Genomic DNA, 24,070 nt, shown 5'->3' on the forward strand with positions numbered 1-24,070 from the left:
TATGCTCAGATATTATTAGACTCTGGTTTTAAAATTGAATGCAGAGGTATTTTGGCTCCCCCAAAAAGTGACTTGGTCTGCTTTCAATTTTTGGGGGGAGTTTAATGTAGGTTACCATAAAGAACAAGGATTTTCAAGGGAGAAGTGCCTAGATGTTTCTGAAAATAGAGAACTTTCAGAGCCTCTGGAACCCATTAGGTGGTCCAAAAGCCAAGGACTATAATGTTGCCATTCCCTTCTGGACAAATGAAAGGACTGTAATGAAATACTAGCAAGAAAGTCATATAAATAAATAAAACCCAAATCGTACAGTTAAGGATTTAAAGTCATATAAAACACAAACCATAACAATAAAACTTCAATCTTTTAATATCTTGGTCTGTTTTCAGCCTCCTGGACAAATGGTTCCCAAATTGCAGCCTGCTAGAAGTCAGCACAGTAAGTAGCCAGCAGAAAGCTCCTAACATTTTATTACATAGAGCATTATTTTTGTGATCTTCCTAAGACTTTCAGTGACATTTTTCCTAATCAAATTCCATGCTGAAATGTCTGCATTTGAAACAATGATGAGGTGAAGAATTTGGGAAGTGCTGCAGTGAATTACAGTGCAGAGCTGCATCTCTGAGGGCTGGACTGGGTGATGTGGTGACTTTTTAGTTTGAAATTCTAGCTGCAGCTCCTTTTCAGAAAGTTCTAACATTCATTAGAGGACAATGTGCTCATTTCAAATACTTCATGAAGCTAAGATATATGATTCAAAAGCTCTACATTATCCAATTATATGGTCCTGAAATGAAGATGTTAAAAAAGAGAAAAATGTTCATTTTATAGTTGCTCTCTCTTGCAAATTAGTCTGATATTCATTCCCATTTATATCATTTATATGCAGAGACCTGTGTACTCTGATGTTACATGTCCCATTTTTGGTCAGTTTTATAATGAGAATAATTGAGAAAATCTGTAACTATGGGGCTGCTTTTCAAGGCATTTTGGGGACATAAGTGCCTACATGTCATTAATCTTTTGCAGGCTTGGGCACCTGCCCACCCATTGTGCCTTTAGAAAGCCTTTCCATATATATTTTGTGTAATTACTTTGGAAGATCAGTTTTTCTTCCTTTTCCTTCATTTCTGTAGCAGGGTCATTCATTACTTTATGCTGGTACCAGGTGTGTGGGAAGATACAACAAAACTACACATCTATCCATGATTTGCTGACATGCCTACTACAGCATTTCCACTACCCAGGGAGGACCTTTCATAATAATGATATCTTGCATTTAGTTGTGCATTACTGTAAATTTTTTCATCACTCTGTAACTATATATTCTTTGTAGTCCTTATGCTCTTTTACTAGATAGCTAAACTGCCTGAGCACCAAAGGCTCAAAATGAAGTGGTCTGAAATAGAAACAGGTTACATCACCTCATTAAACAAAAAAAAAATGCTGTCTTTTTCAAAGCCTGCATATAGGCTGATAATGCATTTACCCAAGAAATTCCTCATGCCCACTGAAATCTTTAAAACAGCTTGTGTCAGAAGTGTTTTCTTTAGCTTAAGATGTCAGGAGTTCTCTTTTACAGGTAGCAACAATTTTTCATGCAGCAAAGTAGAAACATTTCCTGGGAGCTGAAAATATATTCCCTGTTTCTCCCTTGTTTTCCCAAAAGCAGAAAAGTCAAACTACTTCTCTAACTTCCATTAATAATGGGACCCCAAAGTTAGGGAACATCAGGCAAGAGCTGATGACCAGGTAAGGATGAAAATGCTTTAATGTAATGACTGTGGCCTTTGTAGGAATGAAACCATGAGGACTCAGGACTGTACTAGTGTGGGATACACATCCCAGCCTTTTCCTGAGATTCCCAGGAACTACAGTCCTGTGGACTTGGTACCTTCTACCTGACTAGTCTGGCTTAAAGCTCACTTGGCCATGGCCATTACTCTGCTACAGGCATCTACATAAAAGAACTGCCTGCTCTCCCCAGCCTCTGCTCTCTCTGTCCTTCTCAAGTCTGTTGAAGGCATTCAAAAGAAAAAGCCCAAGATCGCCCCACTTTCTACTTTCCTTTCATGAGACTCTGCACACATTCCTACTTCCAGCTGAGCAAATCTTCCAGTGACAGGCACTGCAGAAGCTTCACAAATAATGAGGCAGGTTGGTGGGAAGTGGATTTTCCCCCTCCAACTCATTATCATGGTGCAGTACCCTTCCACCAACTGACTCCTCAGCTGACATCAACTTCTCTCCTATCCTCACTGGGTATTTTCTCCAAGTTTTCCTGACTCCAGTCTCTCTGTTCTCACAAGGAAAACACTGAGACAGGTGGCCCAGAGAAGCTGTGGATGCCCCTCCCTGGACCAGGCTGTGTGGGTTTGGAGAAACCTGGTCTGGCTCTGGTTTAAATTTCTGAAACAGAGCTTTTCACCTTTAGTAGCAAGCAGAAGTGTTACTTTTAGTGATAGAGGTAGAAGAACTATTTCATAGACCAGTTTAGACCTGAGCTTCTTCATTCATTATGGTGACCCCACCATGGTACGGTGCAACCCAAGGGATGAGGGTTTGAGTATCCACAGCAAAAAACTGATCAGGGCAGTGAGCAGAGGAAGGGAATGCCTCAAATCTATTATTTTACTGATAATCTTAAACATACTGTGAAAATGAGGACAGAGGAATTTTAGAAGCAGGTGGCAAATGGAAGAAGGGGGGTTTGTTAATTTCTGTGTTTCTAAGTTGATCAAAAAGTATTTTATCTGAAGTGAAAATCTCTGAAAGTGAAATATGTATGAGACACAGTAACTGCTGGGGATGGATGAGTTAAGGAAAAAAAAGAGCCATTCTGCAGGGGATTTTCATTCTGCTCCATAGTGGCTGAATTTCAGTCTGAAAACTTGAAATGAAAAATGGCATTGTACTGATTGGCAAGGGAAGCAACAGATGTCTTAGGACAGGAATAGATGTTTGAGCTATTAGAAAACAAATATTATTTTACATGCAAAGACTAGTTTTATACGTTTTTGAATATTAGGATAGAAAATGTGGGTCAAGAAATAAGATACAGGAAGAGGCAGAGGATAAAAGGAAAGGAGAAGGGGGCAGTGAGAAGATAATATAAAAAGGAGGATGCTGCTTTCATATGAAAGCTGTAAAACAGCAATCCATCTGGGTTGGCTCTGGTAGAGATAAAGAGACTGCTCTGTTAGTTTTCTGAGGACTGATGCTGAGATCAGCAGCGGATTGTTTCCTAATCTGTAGCAATCCTTCTTCTGCTTTGCTTTTTCCTCCCTATTTCTTCCCATGTGTCAAATCATATTCCACCTGTGATAATAAAAAAAATTGGACAGTTGGTGTTTCGGTATGAAAGTCAATGCATTAAATTCAAAGCTAAAGTTTTATTTCCCAGATAGCTGCTAACAAAATGTAAATGCCTTTAGGCTGATATTCATGACAGATACTTGTCTTTCTTGTGTTAAACTGTATTCAATAAGCTTGAATGTTTCATTGAACCTTTTCTGCTGCCTTGTGGAGAAGCATGAGGGTCACAGGTTTTCTGTTCTTTTGTACTGCAAATGACAGTGGCAAATTGGTAGCTGGATTTTTTCCTAAGCTTCAAACTTCAAATAAATGATCATCCTGGGGTAGAACTATTAGTGATAGGGAAAGAAAGAAGGGACCATTTTGACAAAGCAATTAAAAAAAATTTTATCTTATCCATAAAAATTTGCCCAAATGGTTCCCCACATGCATCTTGGGAAATTATATCTACATATTTCTTTAAACATGCTAAGTATCACCTCAAACCCAGAAAGAAATTATTACCTTGACCTGTCATATGTGAAAGAAAAATTTAAAACTTTCTTTTTTCACTTGACCAATCTGTATCATAATAACTTAGAAAATAATAACACCTTGTGGAAATGCTTCAATAGAAGCCTAAACTCTAACCTAGATTTAGAGAATTGCAACTTAAAATAACAAAAAAGTAATAAAAGCTTAAACTGTATTAAAAAAAACACCCCACACATTCCTGGGAAAGCTCTGCATACTTTCAGACTTCTGTGCTTATACTGCCTTTGGATTAGTTACTAAAATTCTTTCTAGTATGTTATTATTCAGTAGTCTGAATTTTGACCTGAAAATGCAAACTATTTCTACAGACACAGACATGCTGAAAATCCAGAACAAAACTTCAAACTTGGAAAAAAGTTAAGCTCTGTAAGTGGGTTAGCCAGTTATTCTTAAAGGCATAAAGCCTTGGACCTCTTCCAAGCACTGATTCAGCAAATGCCTCACTTGCTAAAATCGCCTGCTTTGCCTTTTCTGATAAACCTGGGATGGCCTCCTGCCTGCACAGCCACCAGCTGCCAGCATGGAGAGAGGACAAAGTGACAAGGCAGGTGCTGGTGGTGTGCTGCATCTTTTCTAAAGACAAAAGGGCTCATGTGAGAGGTGATACAGAGAGCTGCTGCCCTTGTCTTCTGTGGACCCTGAAGCTGATAGCCCCACCAGGACAGCCCTGGGAGGCGCAGGGACAAGGTGCTCCTGCCCTATTTACAAATTGTGGAAAAGCTGCAAGAAGGTCTCTCTGGAGCCTTCTCCAGGCTGAACAATCCCAACTCTAGTAGCCCTTCTCCAGCTCTCTGCCCATCTTTGTGGCAATTCTCTGGACCAGCTTCAATAGGTCCATACCTTTCATCACCTGGAGACCACAGAACTGGACACAGTACTCCAGATGAGTTCTCACCAGAGGAGTGGAGAGGGGAAGAATCCTCTCCCTTGACATTCTGGCCATGCTACTTTTTATTCAGCCCAGGGTATGGTTGGTTTTCTGAGTTGCAAACACACACTGCTGGCTCCTGTCTAGTTTGGCAGCCACCAGTACCCCACATCCCTCTTCACAGGGCTGCTCTCCATCCCTTCATCCCATCCTCTACAGACACTGAGGATGGCCCCTGCCCCACTGCAGGACCTCACACTTGGCCTGCTGACCCTCAGGAGGTTGACACGGGTCCATCCCATGTGGATGGGCAGTAAGGGCAGTCCTGCAGCCTGGGCTGTGCCCACCAGGGAGCTGATGGCTCTGCAGGGAGAACCTTGCTCTGTGCCCTGGGCATCATGTCCCAGCTTGGGCTGGAAGGGTCCAGGCCCACATGGGCTACCCAGAACCTGTTGAAATGGGTCCCTTGCCAACCCAGGAGAGAGACGAGGTACAGGATTGGACCTGGCACAGAGAAGCACTGGGGAAAAAGTGTGGAAAAAACTTCCCAAGTGTTTAGAGCTGAAAGCAGGCACGGGAGGTATTCAAGGTATTCTATGATTCTTCCTCTCTCCTTCTTCTGACATTTACAACTAATGGGTAGTTATACTGATGGGAAGTGAAATTCTCATTCTTATACTGAGACTTTTTAGAGGGTTTTTTTCTGGTCAGCTCCAACCAGTCTCTCTCTGCACACACTCAGGTTGTGCTGCCCTGGGCTCCAGGCTGCCAGCTCTCCCAGAGCCTTCATCTGCTCCTCACCCACCTCAGAGAGATGCTCAAATTCATGAGCTGATGGTCAGGTGCAGCAATGGTCAGGTCAAATGTTCTGAACTAGTTAGACATTTGACAGTTTTATTTATTTACTTACTTATCTTCAACAGAGGAACTGACCTTTTGCTATTCAAAGATGAAAAATGAGGAGAATTCCATGTGTCTTTTGGCACAGACAGGGTGTAAGATTATCAAAGCAAATGGCAACACTTATGTGCTGTGTCAGTGGTGTAGTATATTACCATCTGGTGAAAATGTAATGTAATTGCAGTTTGAACTTCAAGTGCTGTGGTGAGAGAGTGCTTGTCTAGATATTTCTGCTGTAATCGCCGCTGTGATCTCTCAGCAGGAAGGACTTAATCAGAGACTGCCTAAATGGACTTAGAACTTCTTTGCATTGATATTTGCTTTGATATTATTAGAAGTTAAAAACTCTGATTTCAGACACTACTCTGCTCCTTGATTATCTCTTGATTAACACAGGGCAAACCTGTGTCGAGATGTGTTTTGGAGAAGCCCCTTGCCTAAATACCTGTTATATACCTATTATATACTGAAACAGGTGTGACATTGTTTTAAATATATAGACTGCTAGTCAATAAAAAGGGAAGTGATAAATTTTGAATTTGACTGAGAAGCTGCTTCAGGAACTAATGATTGTAATTTAGTGTATAATATAGTTGAAATAATATATTAGATGCAATTTTCATCATGAACTTTCTTTTACATTGAAGCAAACTGGTCAGCCAGGTGCTCAGCTGAACACATGTGCATACTACACTTTTTAGCCAGAACTCCTGAGCTTAGTGGGAACATCCCAGTTGGAGATGGTAAAGAGTCCTAGGTAAGCCAGGGAATCTTTTGAAGGGTATCACAAAATCTTAGAATGGTTTGGGTTGCAAGGCCACTTAAAAATCCTTTGGTCCTGGGTGGGCAGGGGACACCTCCCTCCCACAAGACCAGGTTGCTCAAAGCTCCACCCAACCTGTCCTCCTACACTTCTAGTGATTAAGTAATCACTCTAGAACAACATGTTTTCTTCTTTTAAAACGTTTTCCAATTAAAATGACATGCACAGCTATATATGAATGCTAATTTTAGAAAATGCTGTTTATGAGAAACAGCAATAAGCCACTATTAAATTAATTTATTATTGAATTAATGTGCTATCTTGATTCTGCCAGTAGCTGAACAGATGTTTCAGAGAAAGGTACATGAATATCTTCAGATTCCAGTCATTACCTAGGCAGCTTCATGAGGGAAGCTTTCTTAAAATATGCAGCCAATTACTGCTGATTTTCCCTTTCCAAAATGAAGAAAGCTGTACAGGTACATTTATTATATTTTCTCTTGGTTTTGCCTCATAAGCTTAAAGATTCTAACAAGTGGTCACTAGCAATATATCTACCATGGCATAAGATAAGTAATGTTTGGAGCTTTATTTAATGTATTACAACCTAGCCCAATATAAAATGAGAATCTGTTTCAGTTTAACAGAAAAGTTTGCAATAATTCACAATTACAGATGTCTTGCTGTGATACTTAAGCAGATGATCAGGATTCCTCTGGTTTGCTGTTTTCCTTTCAGGAAAATGAACAGTGAATCTCAAATGTGAAACCTTGCTCTTTCAAGCCTCTTGGGAATGTTTTTACCTTAATTTGAGCAGGAGCTTTTTTTCTTCTCTGACAACTGTAATTTTTAATTCTTTACAAGGTGTCAATTATTTGGTTTTCCACCATGTATTGTATTCCATCTTACTTTCAGGCACCCTTTGAAATCTGTATGCTGTGCAATTTAGAAAGAACCTTATTACATCTCTAGGAAATAACCATCTAAGAGAGAATGATAAGAGACTTTTTACCATACCCAACAAGGGAAACCAAGGGAAGGCAACTCTTTTCATTGTGCTAAGTACATGGATTTTATGAAGTTTTAATAAACTTCTTATCAGCAAAGAGTGAAAAGCTGGTGTGTGAGCACACTCTCTTCTGATCAATTAATGATGACACCAAAACCTGACTCTTCCATCTGCTGTTGCAAATTAAAACTTAGTGCCTCAAATTGACAACTGTATTTTAGAAATAAATTTTCCAAACAAAAGAGAAGTGATTAATATAAGACTGTAGTCTTGAACCTTGAATGCATATTAAATAGAGTCTATGGTAATACTGGTCTGGTCTGGTTTTGCAATTTCCTTTTATATTGTGCTGCCACTAACTAAGTGAGCTTTTGAAAAAAAAACACCCAACCAACCAACAAAAAAACAACAAAAAAAGCAACCCATGTGTTTTCCACTGACTATCTGGATTTTCATACAAAATAACCATACAGTATTTTTATTTTACTATCCCATAGTGTATATATATATATATATATATATATATACTTTGTATATATGTACAAAGAAAATACTCAAATTGCAAAGTTCTCTACTTCTTACAAATATATACTACTTAGATATACTTCTTAGAAATATAAACTAAAAGTTCAGGGAGACGGAGTTGTCAGGACATCCAAATGAAAGTGGCACAAAATTTCTAGCTGAGAAGTTTATCATGGCATGAGAGATCTGGAAACACCTAACTACTACTCAGCTGGTTTGTTAGAAGGAATGAATGGCTGTTAATGTACTTGTCTGGTTTTTTGGCTCATGTGTGAGGGCAGGAAAGCTTGGCAACATAACATGGCCTGCAAACACAACCTACAGTAAATAGGACCATTTCTTGATTCTAAGAAGTTAGCCACAATTCTACAGAAACGTCATGACCTCTTTTTGAAGAGATTTGGCTGAGTGACTCGGATGCATTTTGGGTGCACCAAACCTGGCACATTTCCTGGGGAACATCCCATTGCTTGGGATGTAACCCTGACAATTCAGCAATGCCTCTGGTGGTCAAAGGGCTTCTCATTTCCAGTTCTGATTTCCAGTCTTAAAACAGCTTACGTTAGGTTAAATAACTCACTGTGGAAGGACTTTCAAGCTTAAAAGGAAGAGCAGATGGCTAACTTAACAGAGCAGAACACATTGCTATACTAAGCAGTAATTAATTCAGTTGGAAACTATTGCTTTGGCTATGGCTGATCTCCAGAAGAAAAGCTGGTAAACCTGAGAGCATGCACTGATGTATTGACAACTGACAACATGAAATGCTTATCTACTGCCATTCATAAACACTTGTTATTTAAGATAATCCTTTGAGGAATAATCCAGACTTTATGGAAAAAGAGTACACATCTAGAATAACTCACAGAACATGGAGAGGGGGAAGGGTTTGATCTAGGAGAGAAGCAATAGGCTGACTGGCATGAACTTGCCCTAAGGGAACAACCCCTACTTTTATACTCATTCTATTAAAATTGTAAGTAGAGCAAAACAACTGTATGTAACATACACATACTAGCTCAAAGGGGAATTAAAAAATGCTGGCATAAAACTTACTTATCCTTTGGGAAGGATATGAGGGTATGTCTGCCTAATGGACTATAAAGTGCAAATAAAGCAACCTGCTAAGATACGTATAGTATATCTACTCCAAGGCTTTGTTTATTATGTGATTTTTTTGCTTCATTCTATAAGTTTTATTTCCCCTCCAGCAGTTGTTTGTGGAGTTGGATTATTTCCTTCTTTAATTTTTTTTTCCCCCTGATAATACTGCTTTAAAATTGTGATTGTTGTATTTAGCTGCTTCTGGTAGCTTCCAGGGGCTTTGCTGTTTAGAGCTCCAGTTTTCAGTTTGTCCAATTCTTCATTAAAAGGGTCTTTAAGTACCTGCTTATTAAATAGTGTTGGGCTAGCAGACTGCTGCTGTGGGACCAGTGAGTTAACTGTTAGGATTACAATCATTCAGATTTTTGTAGTTAACAATGATGCAGTTGCCTGATGTTCAGAGGGAACTTTCTGTGTTTCATTTTGTGCCCAGTGTCTCTTGTCCTGTCACTGGGCACTGGTGAGAAGTTCTGGCTCTTTCCTGAAAGGACACCTGAAAGGAGATGGCTTTTGGTTTTGTTTTTTTTTTTTTTTTTTTTTAGTATCTCCAAATATGAGCTCTACTTAAATTTCTGGGTGGCTTCCCAAGAATAGAAGTTCCCCATGTAAAACATATTCTGCCTTTTCAGATAAAATCCTTTAAGCACAAAACCAAAAGTCAAGTTTAAGAGGCAAAATATACAACACTTGGGAGTCTGACAGCAGTTTCCTTCAATAAAGCACTGCTTATTTATTATTATTTATTATACTAATATTTAATTCACTACAGAAGTCATGGTGGTCGTAAGAGGCCAACCAAGTCTTCCTAATACAAGTCTTACTCAACAAGGGATTCAAAAAATTCTGGAGTTTGGAAAGTGGGGAGAAAGCTGTGCCTGAATACAGGAATCACAGAACCGTAGAATGAGTTGTAAGAGACCTTTAAAAATAATTTTGAATCATTTAGATGCCCTCTAGGTATCATCTACTCCAACCACCTAGTTCATTTCTCACCATGAACATATATGTCCCTTAGACATGGAGAGTAGAGGGGACAAGGATGATTGTGGTAAGGAGAAGGAGAATATGTAAGAAGAAAGAGGACCCCAAAGAGAAAAGGAAGGATGGAATGTGCAGTAGTATCAGTTGCACATACATGAGACATTTATGCCAGCTAGCAGAAGTCACACAACATCAAATTATTTCCTCAGCTTTCTTCTAAATTATGTGACTTAGAGTCAACCAAGAAAAGGCACAAGCAAAGCAGTCTGGCTTAAGGACACTGCTGCTTGCACATCTTCCAGAAATTCTGGGGTTTGGTACTTAAGCAGGTCCTATAATTCACCTCACCTCACAAAAGAAAAAAAAATATAAAAAGTAGGATTTTTCAGAGGAAGACAAAGGAGCACTGAGACAAAAGCAGCACCAGTATTTCATTTTAGAGGAGTGTGGAAAGGAACCACTGCTGATGAAAGATTTCAGTGTTACCAAATACCTCTGGGGAAAAATGGGTCTGATACATTTAGTTGGCAGTTTACTGAGGCAACTTTTCCATTCTGCACTAAAAAAATAGGGTCTATAGCTCCTGCTATTAGAAATCAGGAATCCATCCTCCAGTAGTTTGTCATGAACACCAGCATCAACAAAACAATATTTCTCGTGATATTTTGTTAGGGATATACAGTTTGGAGAGGGATTTTTTAAGGGCATACAGCAACAGGAAAAGGGTTAATGCCTTTACACTTGAAGAACAACCTGGTCTAGATGGAGGTGTCCCTGCCCATGGCAGAGGTGTTGGGACAAGGTAATCATTAAGGTCCATTCCAACCCAAATTATTCTGTGATTGAAAACTTGGTGAAATATCAGCTCTTGTTTGTTTTTTTTCTTATTTGTAGCCCTTCTCCAGGTCTAAAATCACGGAAATCACAGAGTCTTAGGGATTAGAAGGGACCTTGAGAGATCATTGGGTCCAACCCCCCTGCCAGAGAAGGACCATAAGAAGGCCTAACCCTTGCTTCCTACAGATAAAATGTCTTCATCTTCATGTGTTCCAATTTTTTTTGCAGCACTTTGGATGCTGTGTCTTCCTGGTGCTGAATGTGTAATTTTGAGTCAAGTGAAAAACATCAAAGAGCATTGTGCTCCACTCTAGAAATTAAATTTAGATGGACAACAACACAGACACTGCATGAATGTCTTTGATAGCATATTTATCACAGACATCATTTGGTTCTGGCAGCTATATTTTGGGTGGGTACATCTAGGAACTATTAAGGACCAACTAATAGCAATCCACAATTTGGAAACAGTCTGATAAAAGCCAAAAATGTTTTCTACCTACTTTACAGTATATATTCAGTGAATAATTGCCTGTAAGAGATTGGCTTGGAGAGAGAAGGATAATTATCAGCTTCTAAGTGCATACATGCACTTATATTGCATTTAGCTGTTTGGAACTCTAAGAGGGATATTTATATTTACATACTACTATTGATATTTGGGAAACATCTGCTGCAGAAAAGAGGGTAAAAAACTACATGACCACTGGGGATAAGTAGAAAAGAATGAATTTTCAAACAGAAGCAAAGGGTACCAGGCTAGGAAAAACCTTGCATAGGAAAAGTAGTAAAGCACCAGGATGCAGCATCTATGCAGGTCATGGTGTGTTATTTGAGGTCTCCAATAACATTCTTAAGCAACCTTCTGCCAGAAAGCTTTGGACAGAGCTGATCCTGTGTAGAAAAGATGGATAAATAAGATGACCTCTTGAAATCCCTTGAATGGCCTGTCCAGCTTCATACATGCAACTTTCTTTTTTCTCTCTAAGGCATTACAGAACTGTGATTCACAAGATAATCCATCTGAGATGGCCATTTGTTATTTTAATGTTTAAATTTTAGGTTACTAATCCAGAATAAAAATATCTTCCTCCAATATTCTTTCCCAGTAGTGGAGAGGTGTGACTTTATGGGATGGAGGAAAATATGAAAAATTAGATAAACTGATTTTCCTCTCTCCCTGTTTTCACAGGCAGTGAATCTGACACAGCTTAGCCTGGAGCTGTTTGTCCCATTGGAAAATGGAAGATGGATCAGAACCTCATCTGAAATAATAATAAATTAAATAAAAGTGATTTTAGAGATGTCGTTCACATCAGTTGAAGTGAAGAGTCTAACATCTTTTGCTGATACTTTAGGCAGTTTGATAAAGGAAGAAATGAGATTGAAGACCCAACCTGACCCACCTTATTGACAAACCACAGCATTACTCAGACAAGTGTTGAGGCTGAGGGTCTGAGCCTAAATGCAGCTCTCAAGCAGCATGTGGAAGTCTCTGCTTTCTTCAGTCAAAGGATCTGCAGGACTTGGTGAACTCAGGGTTGCAAAAGGCCACCCAGATTATTAAGGGTGCATAAGAGGTGAGGCTGAGAGAACAAGTTCAGCCTGGAGAAAAGGCTTCAGCAGCAGATCTGGCATCTCTTTTACAACTGCCTAGTGGAAAAGTTAGAGAAGATAAAGCCAGACTCATCAGACCCCAACAGTGAGATTAAGAGACAACAGAAAGGCTGCTACACAAGAAATTTCTCAGACATAAGGATATTTTTCCCCCTACTCTGTGAGTGGCCAAACACTGCCACAGGTTGCTCAGTGAGGCTGTGAAATCTCCATCCTTCCAGAGTTCCATAACTTGGTCAGAAAGGCTTTGAGCAACCTACCTGGGACTGCTCTGAATGGGGCAGTGATTTAGAAGGTGTTCATCAGTCTCACCCCATCCAAACAAGTTTGCAACTTAAGCTAGGGAAGCTCTTGCTATGGGGAAGGGACTGATACTGCTTTGAGCTCAAAGGATAACAGAATGAGTCTTGAAGGTTTGGATGGTGGTTAATTTGGGTTTTTTTGCCTTTATTTTTATTTTTTAAATACTAACTCTTTTCTATAAAAATGCTCTCTCATGTAGTCAAGCCATATATAGCTATTTGATGTCTCTTTATTTAAATTCAGGTGGTGATCTCAGACAGGAACAGAAGTTTCAGTCTTGTTTTTTAGTGTTTAAGAACTTTGATTCATATTATGTTGATGGCATAAAAACTGTATTGTTTATCAATTCCTGTGGCTCTACAAAGCTCATAAAAAACAAGCTATACTTCTGCAATGATGTCAAACATCCTTTATTATTTCTTTATATTTCTATGAACTCAAATGTAAATGCTAACATTCTGTCAGATATCTAATTGTGATTTTTAAAAAGAAACTTATTTCAAAGTCCAGAATCTAGTCCAGGATGATACACAGATTTTTTTCTTCCATATGTAATTTCACCCTGGAGTCAGCCCCACTAATTATTAACAAAGGATTTCTCAAGATAATCATCCTCTTAGAAGACTTTTGGGACCTTAACTGGTGTTTACTGCAGGGCCTTTTGAAATGCAAATCACTTCTGCAAACTTCAGAAAGCCCCAAACTCTATTTAGATTCATTTGAAAGCATTTGTCCTGGTTTCAGCTGGGACATAGTTAATTTTCTTCCTAGTAGCTGACATAATGCAGTGGTTTTGAATTGTGCTAAGCAGCATGGTGATGTTTTAGTAGTTTTGGAGCAGTGATTGCACCAAGTTAAGAACTTTGCAGCTTGGCAGCCAGGAGCCTGGGGGTGCAGGGAGGGGACTCAGCTGGGAGAGGTGACACCAACTCAGCAGAGATGTTCCATACCCCCTGCCATCGTGCTGAACAGTAAAACTGGGGGCAGCACTGTGCCTCACATGGTTTGTAGATTATAGTATCATTATTTTATCTTCCTTTTCTGTTCTATTTAACTCCTATTATCTCAACCCAGAAGTCTCCCCTTTTTTTTTTCCTGATTTTCTCCCCCACCCTACTGGGGGGAGGAAGCAAACAGCTGTGAGGGGTTTAGCTGCTATCACACTAAAGCACAGGAGTATTTAAAAACGAAAGGCACTCCATCCCTGAAAGATGCAAAGATTTTTTTTCCTGAAATGCTGATTTATTTTCCCCACAAACTTTCACAGGAGTGTTGTCTCATACATTCTGGTACCTGCAAATAGCAGCCAGAAGTCCTTCTGCCTGTTTGTCTAAAGACTAATAAGTTTGTACTATATGTTGCTTTATTTCAGAACCTTTGCTATCATAAGAGGCCACACAGTCTATGAAGGTGACAGCTTTGGATATAACTCTGCAACATTCCAAATGGGTGACCCACAGTAAATTATACAGCTTGTTCTTTTTGGGGCAGTGGCTGTCAGTGTTTTTCATCTGTGATTTTCTGCAAACTCGCTGAGGGCTTGCAGCCCTATTCCTCATATAGAAAGGACTCTTGAGTTGCAGCCCATTAAAAAATTCTATATGGATCATATTTTCAGAAGTGAAGTGTCTGAACCTATCTATTACACAAAGTCAGAAGGAACTGTGGCTGATCCAAAATATATCAAGTCATTTTTACCCAGATCCCTATTTGCAACTATTACACTGGTTGTTAACATGTGTTTGATAAATTATCCCAGTCCGTGAGTTCTGATGCCATCTGGATGAATTAATTTCAACATGCCACCCATATTAAAATCTCAAACAGAATGATTTGGTTACTGATAATTTGATTTTACAAACTTCTTTTTCACTTGTTAACACTGAAAGGGGATATCTATGAAGATCAATATTTGCAGAACAGAGTCAGTAAAATACTAGAAATTACAATTGCTACTTGTGAGTGTTGCAACCCACAAAGTTACTCAGTGCTGCACCTTTAAGTAACCCTGGTGTGAAGGATTGCTCTGATATCATAGACTATAACAGTCAAACCTGTGAGCCAAAGGAGATTCAATGATCCAAGTGCTGTTGCTTAAATTAATTCAAATATCTGAGCTGGTCAGACTTCACAGAAAAGACCTGAGAGTAGGTATTAATGTCAGTATACAAATACTTGACCTAGGATGCTGATGCTTTGTTAAGCAGAGCCAAGTTCATAAGCAACTGGACAGATTCATGGAAGATAAAATGCAGACAGTACTATCAAATACTATTACTACTATCAAATACACTGCTTCTTGGCCAAAAAAACATGAAGAAAAGATGTAAGCCATGGCCTGGACATTTGCTGATGGAAGAGTCTGGGTATTACCTCATATTACATGCATTAATACACATTCTAATGTACACTGATGCATTATGCAGATGAAATAGATGAGAACTCCTATCAGCTTCTGACACTGTTACCACAACTCCAGTATCATCTCAGGACTAAAGCCTATCTGCAGGTATCCACAGCATTTTGGTGGCACAAAAATTTTGTATCAGACTTAAGCATAAAGCTATTAAAAAAACATTTAAAAAATACATCAAACAAAACCCACTAACCAACAACAACAACAACAACAAAAAAACAACAAAAACCCAAACACCCACTGCCTAAACCAAAAAAAAAATTGATATAAAAATTAATTTAAAAGAAAAATTTATCCCAAATAAAACTCAGTTACTCAAATGCTGAATAGGGGAGGGGGATGTTAAGTCATGTCCAAGCCTTAGATGCTAACTAACAGCTAAAGGCATCAAGTATTTCAGGAAACACTACAAAAAGTCAGGTCAGGGACCTGACAAGAAGAGAAGAGGATAAAAGAGACAGGTCATTGCTGTGTATGAGTAGGAACCTAAGGTATATAGGCTATAATTAACTAGTACTAGAAAGTATTGCTAACTTTCCTGCTGAAATAAATGGGCACAAGTTTACCCAAGTCAGCTCATCTGTGACATTTACTGGCAGAATATTTGACCCACGTCTCCACAGGTTCCTTCAAACTCCTTTTGACAAACTAACTATATAATTTTCATCCATGCTGCTGCTGCTGCCTTGCTATTCTCCCACCCCTGCTTTTTTCATATTAACCCCATTTTACAATCTATATTTACCTCCTTTATTGGGGGGACAGAGCAAGGTGGATTAGCATGATTCACTCAGATAACTTCTGGTACACCTCTCTTTCAAAAAGAAGATTAAAAATGGTGCAGTAGAGATGGTAAGATATTTTTGAAAAATAAGAAAAAACAGTTACTGCTCAGCATGGGGGTAGGGAGGGTGGAGAGGTTAACACACTCCATAGAGCCTTTGCTTAAATTAAACTTGTCCTTTGAAAGTTATCTAGCAGTAAGATACATTGGATAGTATCTTAAATTGCCTTGGTCTTGCTTTTTTCTTCTCTTCCCTTTTATCCATTCAGTGAGTCCTGACTCCTGTCAAAGGCACCTGACAAAAAGACTGAACTCCAAAGATTTCTCAGAAAATAGCTCATATGTGCTTTCTGCCTTTCCACTACCCTCTCCTCCCCTTCATGCACATACATTTTTCTTCTGCTCACACCTTGGCTGCAAACTGCCAATTCCCATGCAGAAACCTTTAGGCAGAGCTCTTCAGAGGAAAGGCAAACACTGACAGGCATCTGGAGCAGTAAGAAGAAAGGCACCTCCAGAGGAAAAGAGAGCAAAGTCCCCTTGCTCCCACTGCAGAGAAAATACATGCTTGATTTATCACTTATATTGAGCCACATGGAAAACCTGATATCTGCAAAGAGTTTCCCTCAGTATGGAAACATTTTACAGGGTGTGTATAGTTACCCTGTGCTACTTTAAGGGAGCAAATTATCTCTGATTGATTTCCTGGAGAGTTGAAAAGAGGGTTAGAGCAAATTACCAGAGTAGGTCTCTCTCCTCTTCTCCCTCTTCTCACTTCCCTGTCTCCCATTATTTTGTTATTATTAATAATAATTATATAATAATTAGTAGTAGTGCTTTTTTGTTGTTTGTTTCTTTTTTTTTTTAAAGGTACATATTGTTAAAAACCCCATCATTTGCATTAAAAAAACAGACAACCTATTCCTGGGCATCCTCCACAAGCAAACTGAACACTGTGCTTATATATTCCCATGCAGTCACAAACTAGAGGGACTTATTAAGTTCTTCATTGCTCCAAAGTCTGCAGTTTATATCAGTTTAGGCTCAGGTTTCAAGAAGCAGGGTGTTTGGATGATACCAGTGGATGCACAGGTACTAATATCACCTATGAATTTGATTTTGTGCAGATGGTAAACTTGTAAGAGTGCTGAGAAACTCTTGCAATATTGATATGCTCATATGTACATATAATCAAATGCCATTTTCATTTCCTTACATGTTAAAATAAAAGTATTACACTCAGTTGAAAAGCTACAGTCTGTAGATAAAAGTGCCTCATTATAACATAGGCACTTACTTTGAGCCTATAATGTTAGACCATTTCTAATTTTATTTAATATTAACCCAGAGAATGCTGGAAATTATAGTCTGAAAGACAAAAAGCTGAGGCACTTGGAAGAGGTTATAAATGATCTCCATAACCTACAACTTCACATGGGAATCCAGGAGTAGGAAATCTTTATCACAAGGGGCCCCTAAACTTGTAGGATTTCCAAGCATTTAAAAACTTCCTAATACCCACACCATAGCTAGCAATTTAGAGTTAATTGTGAACTGACAAACATGATAAAGTCCAATTTCTGGAATCTGAATGGAATAATCCATCTCTAATTCAAGAAAATTGCCATACTTACTCAAGATAATTAAATATTATGCACATGTATAATTAATAGATGTCTAAGCCTTCCAGAACAACAAATCCATCTTCATTTAAATTTAAAAAGAGAGGACATTTAGATAGAAACTGATCAATGCAATCATGATTATTATTTTTTTTTTTCTCCCCAGTCCTTGAGAGTGATTGTTTAGAAACTCTTGGCACTGAGAAATTCTGCTTCCATTGAAGTCCATGGTAAAATCTCCCATGGGACTAAACCTGACAAGGGATACTGAAAACACACATCCAAGGCTTTGAAAACTTCGTCCTAACATTCCTTCCAGGATGTGTACAGGCTCCCACAGTGGTAAATTTTGTATAAAATAGCTTAGTTATGTGACATTACACACTCAAAGCTATCTAGATTCTTAGAGCAGATGCAAGAAATCAAGGTGTATTTGCAGGAAACTCACCAGGAAGGTTGGAGTTCAAATTAATGCAGGAAGGAGGCTGCCTTCAGCTCAGACTGATTACATTTTAAATGGGGATTCAATGCATAATGATTAATATTTCACTATAATTATTTGTTCCAATTAAACGTAGCATGATTAAGTGACATTTCCCCCTGTGCAGCTAAACTGCATTAAAAAAAAAACAAAAAACAACACAAAAAACCCCAAAAAACCAACAAACTCTTTAAAATTAATTAAGGGAGTTTCGACTTGCTTATTTAAAAAGCTCTTCATTTTCAGTTGCTAAATGAGAAATTTAATTTTTCCAGCATAGTTCTATTGTAAACAAAAGTGATTGCAATCTGATAATAAGAAATAAAAGCTGAACACAAATACAAAAAAAGGAGAGATTCATAGTACTGAGATTAATAACAGCTCCTCTTGACTTGGTCACCAACCTTATATTTGATACTGATTTCTCAGTGTTTGGGACATGAAATATATCAGATACAACAGCAGAAAGATACAAACTGTTTACAATGTCATTATTTGAAACTCCTGTGAAATAAAAATGGAATAACATGAAAGGCACTGAACAAGCTATGATTTTTTTTCTTATGCAGTGAAGTTGTCAATAGATTGAGACTTCACCTTAAGGTCTAAAGGAAAAAGCAGATGTGCAAAAGGATAATCAAGGGTATGGCTGGGAAGGAAAAGGAATGAAAATGGGCACTAAACACTTCTCAGGGATAAGAAGCCATAAGCATGTCACAGGAGAAAAAACAAAACACCAAAACTAAAAAAAAAAAAAAAAACAAACAAAGAGGAGTCTGACTACTGGCAGAAGAATATGTTCAAATGCTTGAAGGAGACACACGCAGTATTAGATGGAACATGCTTCACCTCTTCCATCTGTCCTTACTTGGGTTGTGATGCCTATTCTGGGAATCTTCCACAGTCTGTAGAAGTTGTAAGCACAGAGAAACCCACATGATCCCCTGGTATTGCCAAGCTTACCCTGAGATTACCAAGCCTCATATAAAATACTCAGTTACTGCCATCTAAGGTGGATGCTGCAAAATCATAGGACCAGGAAAACCTTTATATGGCACTAGGATAAGAGCCCAAAACTGTGCCAACAAAATCTGTGTACCTGCAATCTTGCTTGAGCAGAGGTATCTGACCTTCAGATGCAACAAGATGCTGAAATTTAGCACTGAGCAGTCACTATTAGGTTTACGTTGCTTTCTTAAGGCATAATTTAAGTTCACAGTCAGAGAATGGTTTCAGTTGGAAGGGACCTTAAAGATCACCCAGTTCCAACCCCCCTGCATGGGCAGGGACACCTCCCACTAGCCCAGGTTGCTCAAAGCTCCATCCAACCTGGCCTTGAACACTTCTGGGCATTCACAATATTCCTGGGCAACCTGTTCCAGTATCTCACCACCCTCACACTAAAGAATTCCTTCCTTATATCAAACTTAAATCTACCTTCTTACAGTTTAAAACCATTGCCCCTTGTCCTATTAATACACACCCCTGTAAAAAGTCCCTTCCCAGCTTTCCTCTACCCCCCCTTCAAGTACTAGAAGGCCACTATAAAGTCTCCTTGGAGTTTTTTCTTCTCCAGGCTGAACTCTCTCAACATATCCTCATAGGAGGGCTACTCCAGCCCTCTGGATCTTTGTAGTCCTCCTCTGGACTCACTCCAACAGTTTTATGTCCTTCCTGATTTGGGGAGGGTCCAAAACTGGACCCCAAGTGGGGTCTCATGAGAATGGAGCAGTGGAGCAGAATCCCCTCCCTTGACCTGCTGGCCATGTCTCCTGATGCAGCCCAGGATTTGGTTGGCTTGTTGGGCTGCAAGTGCACATTAAAAGCTCATGTTGAGCTTCTCACCAACTAACACCCCCAAATCCTTCTCCTCAAGGCTGTTTTTTCTTGGCCCAACCTATATTTGAGCTTGGGGTTGCTCCAGCCCAGGTGCAGAACCTTGCACTTGGTCTTGTTGAACTTGATGAGGTTGGCATGGGCCCATCTCTCCAGCCTGTCAGGGTCCCTCTGGATGGCATCCCTTCCCTCCAGTGGGTCACACACATCAGCAAACTATGCTGGTAATTGATTTCTGAAAAATTATCAGAGGCTTGTTTGTTTGTTTTTTTTTCTGAGAGATCATCACAATCCTGACAACACAAAGCCAAAAAAAAAAAAAAAAAAAATACTCTTTGACAACTTTTACAGCAGAGTAGTTTCATCCTGCTCTGGAATTCCCTTTCCTTGGATATTTATTATATTCTGGGTGATATTTTTAAACCTGCCTATGGGATTTGGATGCCCAATTCCCATTAAAATTAATGTAAATTAATGGGAAATGAGTAACTAAATTAATTAATTGAATTAAAATTAATGAGAGATGGGCATCCATATCCTTAAGGCAAGTTTTAAAATTTCAGCCAGTAAGTTTTAGGACAAAGCATAGACATAAATTATACCTTAGATATTCATTGACCTACAGGAAATATGGGAAGGTATTTCTGGTAAATCTGGAAAACAACCAGAAGTCGATTCTGTCAACATATGACTGAAGTTTCTCCAAACACTGACCAATGCTAAAAAAATGATAATATTAAAACCAGATATATATTTATATCCCCATTCTAGACAATAGCTGCTCATAAGTCAGCCTAATTCCAGATAATAAGAGCTATCAGAAAATGATTTAGAGCTGCAGTTTGATTTTTAAAGAGCGATTGTCATAATGTATTTAAACATTATAATATACTACTATTCAGAACTTCCCATAGATTTCACTGTCACTTCTCCCATTATTATTTTATATTTCTAGAATATATTGATCACTTCCATTTAATATATTTAAAGCTCCAGATTTCCCCTACATATTCTATATAGCTCTCCTAGTATGAAAAAATAAAAAAAATAAAAACAGTCCATAAAGTTTAGAGGCTAGCAAGAAGCAGCCTAATGATACAAATAATGAATTTCTATTAGCAGTGGAAGTAGAGTTTGGGTTTCCCAAAAGTGTTTCTATTTTTTTGCTGACAACTAAAATCACACAGCAATAGAAACCAAGAGGTATCTGCAGAAATCCAACTGATTTGTTTGAACTTTGTTTCGTGGTTTTTTCACAGAAACTTTCATCCGAGTTTTCAACTGCACCACTTTCTTTTTTTGTCATAGTGAAGAACTTCTCTATATTCAGGAACCTCATTCCCCCAGTCAGCCAATTATTAAAACAAATTCACTTCTGGTGAAAGGGAAGATGTTGTTTTTCACTGACACAAACAGAATTCTCTTGTGAGATGAAGGTACAGCAAACGAGAAACCTGCATGCACCATTTCATTAAGGAACAGACTTTCTATAAAATAAATTGTCTAGAGTAACTGCTTAGCATTGAATTAAATATAATAAGCTATATATAGCTAACGTCTTGACATGGAAAGTTGTGTTTTAATAAATTTTGCAAGCATTTTCACTTACATAGGATGTCAGAGCATGAAGATTTTTGTCAGAAATGGAAAAGCACCACCTTACACAACAATATCAGATTAGATCCTATGTACAGGATTGTCTTTCTTTTTATGCTAACGTTTTACAAAAGCAACTTTAAACAGACTGTTTTGAGCACTCTCATTTTTCAGGTGCCAGGATTATATGGAATTTCAGGCAAACAGAGTGTAGCAGAACCAATGCTAGCTACAAATGCCAACAGAATAAAATGTAAGCATGTCACAAAGATAGGAATGTTCTTCTTGCAGAAATCATTCTACTGTACCATAATTGTGACAGTGCCATTGCAACCACTCTATCTTAGCATCCAACAAACAGCTGAGGTCATTTAGGTGCAGAAGAAAGAATTTGTTTAGATAGAACTGCAGGTTTTCTGTCATGCCTTTCAAAATATCTGTTAATCTTACATGACCAAAAAGCAGCTTCATCAGCATCAGCTTCAGCTGGGCTACTGCATGTGCCCAAATCCTGGACATGCCCACAGCACAACCCTGTAGCCCAGAGCTCTTTCCTGGGGAAAGGCTCACTTCACATGTATTCTACAATCAGACACTGAAAATATTATTTAACCCCCTGCCCAACAGGTAACAAACCCCCCAAAACCACCCCTGCTACACAGCACTGAGCCTGCCCAAAACACACTCTGCTTGGGATCAGAACTGAAAGAGGCAAACTTTGTTATTTATCCATCTGCTTGCTTATTCTTTTGCTCTGTGTGTCTAAAACTCAGGTGCTGTAAAAATCAGCCACCAAATTACCTCACCAGATAAAGGGAGCTAGAATATTAATTGTAAATTCCTGGGTCAGAACATTTGCCTATTGCTACATGTGAAAGCCCTCAAATACAGAAAACCATCCCTCAAAAAACCATCTCTTATTGGAAGTGATACTCGTTTGGCTGGTTGCTTGGTTTAAATGACATTAAGTCACACAGACCCTGGTGGAAAAAATAAAAGTTAACATAAAGTATGAGGTCAGAAAAAAACCTGCAGAGATGCAAAAGGTATTCTTTGTCCCAATATGAACTGTAATATACATTATTGACCAAGTTTGTCTGTTTGCTGCCCTGAAACTTTCACATTTTATTCTTTCTGCTCCATGCTTTATTAATCACCAGACATATCTAAAGAAGAAATTATGTCATATTAAGCACTTTAAAGGTTTTACATTTATCTATTGCTGAAAATGTTGAGTGTTTTTAATAAAACTGCTACTAGTTTTAAATAAATTCCAGAGTTTCAGACAGGAGCAAGCACACATATAAAGGCTGAAAAAAAAATTGATTTATAAAGTCACAAAGGATAATTACTGAGAACATTATCAAGGCAAATTTTCTACTTTACTTTCTGTAATTAGCATTCAAGGATCTATTTAAAACTCCTGCTTCCTCTAGATAACATAACACAGTGCTCTGAAAGAAACAGCAACAACTCATTGTCTCAGAGAGTGCATTCACAGGTTTGGTGATGGCAAAGGTTCCACTGTGGCTCTTTGAGATTTTTCAAGCTGTATAATTGCCACACAACTATGTTTTATTTTAGTTGTTACATGATAACTTTTTATTTATACCCTTTTAGAAAACTTTCCATGAAACTACGGAAGAGTTACAGAAGCAGGTACAGAAGACCCAGCTCTTAAAGTTTTAGACAGCTGGAAAATAGAGTCCCAAAGATATCCAACCCCATCACAGTGTTAGTAAGGAAAATGTCTCATTTTTAAAGACCACTTGAAGAGGTCTTTTAATCACTCCCTTTTAAATGGAATTTTATTGGCCCAAGCAGGTAAATACATCCCAGCTCCAAACTGATTTTCAGTTTTCCTGTATGCAACAGTTTTCTGCACAAAAGAAATAAATGACTTTAGTTACCTAAACAAGACAGAAAATGAGTGCTGGGACTGGGTCACTTTTTGAATCTCTGCAGTTGTATTCCCACAAGGCTGTAAGATGCTGAAGATGTTCATGGTAATGCATGTGTTAGCAGTGCAGGTAGCCCCATGTGTATTTTACATGTGATGTTAAGAAGAAGGGAAAACTGTTTTCTCAACCAATTCACATCACCACTACCCAAAATTCCTGGGAGACACTGGTAGGGCTAGGATACACAAGAACAGCATCTCCTGGGAAATCTGAAGCTAAATACATAGATGTTAAAATGTTCCAGTTGCAGACAGATCTGTAGAGATGACACTGGCATTCACTATCTCTTACAAGCCCACAACAAACCTCAAGAGACCTTTATTTACTACAGTATCATTCTTCCTGGAGCCCAGATAATTGGAACAATCCAGTTTATAGTCTCTCTGACAACAGTGTGACATGATGGGGCATTATAATGAACCTTTGATATGTCAGTAAACTTTATCTGAATTTGAGGAAAGGCAAAAGTCCAATCTACATTATTCCCTGGAGAATTCTATGCTCCTTTCCAAACCACAGACCTGTCCCCTATTTCAACCTTGATGCAAATATCAAGTAATTTATTAGCTGCATGTCCTGCTTAAATATTTCTTTCCATCTTTTACAGATGTTCATGTC

The sequence above is a fragment of the Calypte anna genome, chromosome 8, assembly GCF_003957555.1.
Source record: "Calypte anna isolate BGI_N300 chromosome 8, bCalAnn1_v1.p, whole genome shotgun sequence".
Lineage (NCBI taxonomy): Eukaryota > Metazoa > Chordata > Aves > Apodiformes > Trochilidae > Calypte > Calypte anna.